Raw genomic sequence first — 7,583 nt, 5'->3', positions numbered from 1 at the left:
CATTGAAGCATTTTCGTGTAGAGACTTTTCTTGGAGTTAAACACCAGCTTTTGTGCCATTTTGGGCGTTTAACTCCCATTCTTGTGCCAGTTCCGGCGTTTTACGCCAGAATTCTTGAGCAGACTTAGAACGCCTGTTTGGGCCATCAAATCTCGAGCAAAGTATAGACTATTATACATTGCTGAAAAGCCCAGGATGTCTACTTTCTAACGCAATTGAGAGCGTGCCAATTGGGCTTCTGTAGCTCCAGAAAATCCACTTCGAGTGCAGGGAGGTTAGAATCCAACAGCATCTGCAGTCCTTTTCAGCCTCTGAATAAGATTTTTGCTCAGGTCCCTCAATTTCAGCCAGAAAATACCTGAAATCACAGAAAAATACACAAACTCATAGTAAAGTCCAGAAAAGTGAATTTTAACTAAAAACTAATAAAAATATAATAAAATCTAACTAAAACATACTAAAAACATACTAAAAACAATGCCAAAAAGCGTATAAATTATCCGCTCATCACAAAACACAAATAAAAGAATACAAGAAAACAAAACATAAACACAGAGAATAGAATGAAAACAAAGAAAGCATACATTCAAACAACAATCATAACAGAGGAAATGTGCAACCAAGTATGATGCATGTCTGTCTTATGCAGGCCATGAGCTCATGTGTCGGTTGGCTGCCCTCAATCCTGACATTTATCCGGTCACGAGTAATCCCGATTTCCCGAATAAGATTTTCCGTTCCTAAATAAATGCGCATATAATAATAGCCGCTCATTTGATACAACCTCTACTTACTGCAGAAAAAAATATATATACTTTGCTCTGCTCTGGGGAAGCAGAAAATGGCTGTAGGTAACTTAGTTTCCCTGCAGAGGCTCTGGGTTCATTAAGCAACTAATATATATATTTATAAATATAGCTCTGGGTTGCATCAAGCAACTAATATATATAAATATAGCTTTGGGTTGCATGTTTCTCTTTTCTTTGTATCTCTTTATTTTGCTCTGGTTACTCTATTCTCTGTATCTCTTTACTCTGCTCTAGTCACTCCGTTCTCTATATCTCTTTACTTTTCTCTGATTACTAATCCTCTGTATCTATATTTACTCTTTTTTTCTTTATCTCTTTACTTCACTCTTGTTACTCTATTTTCTGTGTTTCTCTACTTTACTCTGATTTCTCTTCTTAACGTATGTATTTAAAACTTATGTAAATTTCGGTATGAATAGTTAGCCTGTCCCAAGTATAGGTTCATTACGTCTATACTGAAACAGTTTAACTTTTCATATAATACCTAACCCTAGTCGCAACTCAAGGACTAACTATGTTGCCCTAGTTCGTTCACTAATTTCTATCTGTTTTTCTGTCATTAAAACTTTACAGACTATTTCTTCGATTTTTTATCTTTTCTTCAAATTTTTATCTTTCTTTTATCTTTGCCTCACTATCATGTTATTACCACTCCCTAGGGGTTTTATGAAAGTAATTATGAGATTCTGCACTTAAAGTTGTCTTTCTAAAGCTTTTACAGAAAACTGTCTTTTCCGCATTATTTTATTATTTTTATTAAAATATTATTTTTAATTAAATATTATTATTTATTATTTTATTATTAATTTTCCAAAATTAACTTACCTTTTACTTTTAACATTTAAAAATTACTTTTTACCACCCGTAACTTTTAATATTTCTACTTTAACCACCCTAACTTTCAGATATTAACAAATAACCCCTTAAACACCAAAATTTTTACTTCCTTGCCCTTTTAAGGATCTAAAGCTTGTTCTTCATTGTTCTTCATAAATTCTTCATATTCTTTCTCTGTTTTTACCCGTTTTTCAGTCTTTTCAGCAACCGATTTTTACTATAATTCATAATAAATTCCCAGCCACTAAAATCCCATATTTTCTACATGTTTTAAACATATATTGAACCCCAATTTAAGCTCTAGGGTTCGTTTTTCCAGCAGCCACAAGAACACACATTCATAGCTTGAATTTCATCAAATTTCATCAAATTTTCACCAAAATTTCAACAAGAATTACTCAAAGAAACAATCAATTTCAAGCACAGCCAAACCATATCATAATCACAAACCTCAAACACAATCAATCAAGATTAAATTCGTCAAACCCTACCTTGATTTGCTGCTCCAAATCCGGTTATGTCCTTAGGTGGTCCTTAAGCACTTTTTCCTCCTAAATCACATCAAGAACAACTTTAAATACACAAACCCTCAACTGACCAAATCTCTCTCAGCACATTAGGAAGGGATATCTTACCTTATAATTGATGGAAATTAACATTTCTTGGTCCTCAAGTCAAGTTAAGCATGATTCCTAAGGAAAAACATCAAGAAAACACATGTTTTGCATGGTTTTCCTTGAAAACTGAATTGAAAGGGGAAAGAAAAAGCCATCTCACCTTATTTCCATCCTTGATAAGTTACATGGTTATGTAGAGGAAGAAGAGAGGATCATTTTGGTGAAATCGGAATTTTGATTTGAGTTTTAGTTCAGAAGAAATCAAGCTTTGAAGATTAAGTGTTCATGAAAGTTTCTCTCTTTTCTCTCTTGTTATTTTCGGCCAAAAGGGAGTAAATGACCAGCCTTGGAGTGTCTTGGGGGTGTAGGGTGAGTTGTGATTGGTTGGCTTGGAGGTGGATTAAAATAATATTAAAATATCTCAGGTGTATAACTACTAAAACTAGATGTATCAAAACAATTGTAAAAATATCTCTAAAAATTATTTTCTGAGCTACTAGCATAAATAACACTAGTAACATATCTATTGTGAGAATAAAACATGTATGATGAGGCCTTAGCATTACTAAATTCATCAGAGAGTGCTGGTGCTAAGTTGCACTAGTAAACCGTAAACCCGGTTAAACCGATTTTCTGTTTTTAACTAAAACAGACCATGTAACCTTATAATATCATTCAATCATCTTCTAATACTAATATAATACTAATATTATACTATTATCTCTCTTCTATCATGAATCGAGTCCGGTTCGTCAAACTGAGACTATTTACGAAAACTAGAATCAAAACTCCTAACCGATACGGTTCAAAAACTAGGTTCCTCGTGATTGTGTTGTCAAGTTTGCCCCAAAAGAGGTTCTAGCTTAAGGATGACATAATGATAATGAGGATTGAGATGCTTGATGATATAACAGATGTGTTCCCTTTACTGATCTTTCGGAGGATTCCGTGCCTTTAGAAAAGATCTCGCGTACTCGAAAATCAGGGTTGTTACAATACAAATCTCCATGGGTTAGTTACCTTCTTCTCAACACCAATGTCTTATCTTATTTATTAGTTCATTGTTGCATTGCATAATAGATTGCATGTGTAGTTGATTGTTTGCATTTAAATACTACTTGGTTGAAAAATAATAAGTTTCTTTCTAGGACCCTATTTTTGAAAAATTTCACTAATTTAAATTAAAAAAATTAAAATTTTCTATATGTTAAATTTGTTTGAAGTTGTATTTGGAACATGGTTTTTGAGCCAAAGAACACACAACCTGTGAGATTTTGAGCCTATTTATATGGTTATATTATTTAACCATAAATATTTTATTCTTGTGTATTTTCTTCTCTATGATAACAATCTTTACTTTATTTCAGTCTATATGTCCATTATTTAGTGTATTTACATGATTGCATATGATTGAGGCCATATTTGACTATTAACACACTTATCCCAAATAAGCCAACCCTTTTATGTCACCCATGTTAACCACTTTGAGCCTTTTAATTCCTTTTTATTCTATAACCACATCACTAGCCTTAAGCAGAAAAATAATTAATTACCCCAAATTGAATCTTTGGTTAGCTTAAGATAGAGATTTTGCATCAACTAAGTGTGGGAAAACTATGGGAACATGGGTTAATAAGGGAATGTATCATGTTTTTAATTTATTTTAATATTGGGAATTTGGGAACCTACTCATGTAAAACCAAAAAAATTAAAAATCCATGTGCATTGATAAGTTATGTTTCGAAAAAAAGTAAGTGAATAAGGGGATAAAATTACCCCAATGTTAAGCTTTAATAAAGATCAATGTACATGTGATAAAAGTAAAGAAATATAAAAAATTTGGTACATGACTATGGGAATTATACAAAAGTGGGAATTATGGGTAGCTAGGTGTGATTTTTAGAAATACATAGAGTGTGTTTGTATGGTGAAAACTTAGGTTAGTCAAAGATTCATATTATAGCTCACTTGGCCATACATATATCCTCACCCTTACTTTAGCCCCATGACAACCCTGAAAAGACTTCATGATGTTTGCATTGGTATGCTAAATATTTGTTGATTGGTTAGATGAAGAACAAGGTTGAGAAAGCATGACTAGGGAAGAGTAGAGTGATTGACCCTAGACACTTGAGAGTTAGAGCGATATACATTATCAGTAAGGGTTCAGTGCTTGATTCTATGTTCCCCGCTTTCATGAGCTATCTTCTTACAAGTTTACTTGTTTTCACTGTATAATTTGAATTAGTGAAATTTGTTTTGTATTTGTCTTGGAGAACTTGTTTACTTTTAACCAAGTAGGAAGAAACATTTTGCATGTAGTTGCATTCATATACATAGGTTGCATTTCATGAGTCTCACTTTCCCTTATTCATTCTCTTTATCTCCTTGAGCTTAGCATGAGGACATGCTAATGTTTAAGTATGGGGAGGTTAATAAACCACTTTTTTATGGTTTATCTTGTGCTAAATTAAGTGGTTTTTATCAAGCTTTTCACCCACTTATTCATATGAATTGCATGATATTACAATTCCTTCCCAAATTTATTCTATGATTGAAAACTTACTTCCTAAATCTTTAAATTGTGTATTTTCATTTCTCTTTTATACCATTCGATATCGTAATCTGTGCGTTAAGTGTTTCAGACTTCATAGGGCAAAAATGGCTTAGAGAATGGAGAGGAAGCTTGCAAAAATAGAAGGAACACAAGAAATCAAGGAGATGACCAGCGAGAAGCGATGCAGACGCATGGCTCACGCAACCGCGCGAAATGGAGCGAACGCGTGGACGATGCGAACGCATGGCAAGGAAAAACGTTGAATGACGCGCACGCGTGAACAACGCGTACGCGTGACATGCGCGATATGCAGAATTAACAGAAAATACTGGGGGCGATTTCAGCCCAGAAACACAAATTAAAGTTAGGGAACCTGCAGAGACTCAACATATCAGAAAATATTCACAATTTTAGGTTTAGATGTAGTTTTTAGAGAGAGAGGTTCTCTCCTCTCTCTTAGGATTTAGGATTAGGTTTCCTCTGAAAGGAATTAGGATTTCTTCTTCTCAATTTTCAGGTTCAATGTTCCTTTTACTTGTTTTCTCAATTTGGTTTATGAACTCTTTATGTTTGGATTGATTTTCTTTTATTAATGCAATTTGAGGTATTTCAGATCTATGATTTTATTTAGCTTTTTACATTCTTAGCTTTGGTTGATTAATTGGAGACACTTGAGTTATCAAACTCAACTGTTGATTAAAATTGGAATTTCTGATTGATCTGGATCACTCTAAAGCTAGTCCTTCCATAAGGATTGACTAGGACTTGAGGATCAAGCTAATTAGTCCACTTGACCTTGCTTTGTTTAGTAAAGGCTGACCATGTGGGGTTAAAACCCAATTTCATCACACCTGATAAGGATAACTAGGATAGGAATTCCAGTTCTCATACCTTGCCAAAAGTTTTCTTAATTATTAATTTATTTTTCTTGCTATTTAAATTACTTGTTCTCTATTTTAAAAACCCAAAAATACTGTTTTCCATAACCAATAATAAAACACACCTCCCTGTAATTCCTTGAGAAGACGACCCGAGGTTTGAATACTTCGGTTATTTATTTTTATTGGGTTTGCTTAAGTGACAAACAAAACTTTTGTACGAAAGGATTTTCTGTTGGTTTAGAAACTATACTTACAACGCGATTATATTTTTAAAATTCTTTACCGATAGAAAATCTGATCGTCAAGCGTTATGAGTGCTATATTTTGGTTGTTGTAAATATGTCCATAGTGTGAATACATACTTTTTGGTTGTTTGTTTGCTTTGTTGATAATTAGCATTTTATGTCTTTAGTTTTTATTTTCCATTTTTCTCTATGAGTTATCACCCTCTTGGTTTGGAGTTTGGTTGATGATCATTTTGTAGGATTCGATAATGTCAATTGTGGATTGCATCATGGGATTGGAGCATCAATTTTGGGAGGAGCAACCTCCTCTATACCACATTGAACAAAGCCCTCACCAATATGCATATCCAAACCTAGGATATGGTGGATTTCACTATGACTATACACCTCCACCACCATATACTTATGACCCCTACCCTCAACATAACCATCAATCACCATATTTTCAAACACCACACTACTACCACCATACAACTTCTTACATACCACCTCTAAACACTTACCAATATGACTCACCTCCCACATATACAACCTTTCTCCTAAATTATGAACCTTCTTTTCCACCCCAATTTGAAGATTTCTCACCCTTAGCCCAAAACCATCAAGACCTTCAAGCCTTTTTCCAAGAACAAGAAGGATTCCGAAGGACACAAGGGCAATTTGTGGCAACTATCGGCGAAGCGGTAAACCGCTTAATCCTCCTACGCTCATCCGATTAAGGCATTCATCTTGAGGAATGTGAGGGATCAACTAAGACTTGTAGTGAAGAGGAGAGCATGGAGCCACAAAGGAAAGAAGAAGGGTTAAAGCTTGAAGTGCAACTAGAGGAAGAAAGGGAAGTATGTGAACCGGAGGAGAGAAAGGAGGAGTTGAGAGAGATTGATCAAGATGAGGATTTCATCATTGATGATTTTTGTCCTCCTTGATCAATCCCCTTAATGATCCTAATGAGCCTCTTCCCATTGAGTTTGAGAGAGAAATGGAGGTAGACTTCTCACAACCTCCTTGTTATGACTTGAGTGATAGGGAAGAGGAAGTTGTTGAGGAAGCAATTCCGTTCCAAGAACATATTGAGTGGGTGGCAATCTCACCTATGAGCTTCATTGGCCCCCACCAATATGCTACCTTGGAGATGGATTACCAACTCAAGGTCTTTCTTGGGTTGGTACATGGTGGAAGAAGGAATATTGGTTGCAAAGAGAGTCCAAGGTTCTTCAAGAAAACCAATTCAAGAATTGGAGCTCAAGCATGGTGTGAAGTACATTTGGGTGATTTTCAGGAAATGTTGGGTTACTACAAGGGTCATTTGAAAGCTTATCCATCCGGCTTGAAGCATAGTGATCAAGAAGAAGGTGACCGGAGGCCTAGAATATGGGATCCAAGAGGAGCTTTGAAGTGCAAGCATGGATGGAGATTCAAGGAGGAGTGGAAACACAAGCCACCCTAGCAAGAGTCTCCTCAACAAGTCCAACTTAAGGACTATAAACCAAAGTGCTAAGTGGGAGACACCCCACCATGGTAACATTGTTCCTATCCTTTACTTGTTTTGTTTTAGTTTCTTGCATGTTTGCTTGTTTTGGTTAGCTTAGGTTTGTTTAATTTTTGAGTTTGGTAGGTTAAGTTCCATATGGATCATA

This window comes from Arachis duranensis, chromosome 4 (genome assembly GCF_000817695.3).
Source record: "Arachis duranensis cultivar V14167 chromosome 4, aradu.V14167.gnm2.J7QH, whole genome shotgun sequence".
In the NCBI taxonomy this organism is placed as follows: domain Eukaryota; kingdom Viridiplantae; phylum Streptophyta; class Magnoliopsida; order Fabales; family Fabaceae; genus Arachis; species Arachis duranensis.
This window is presented reverse-complemented; position numbering follows the sequence as displayed.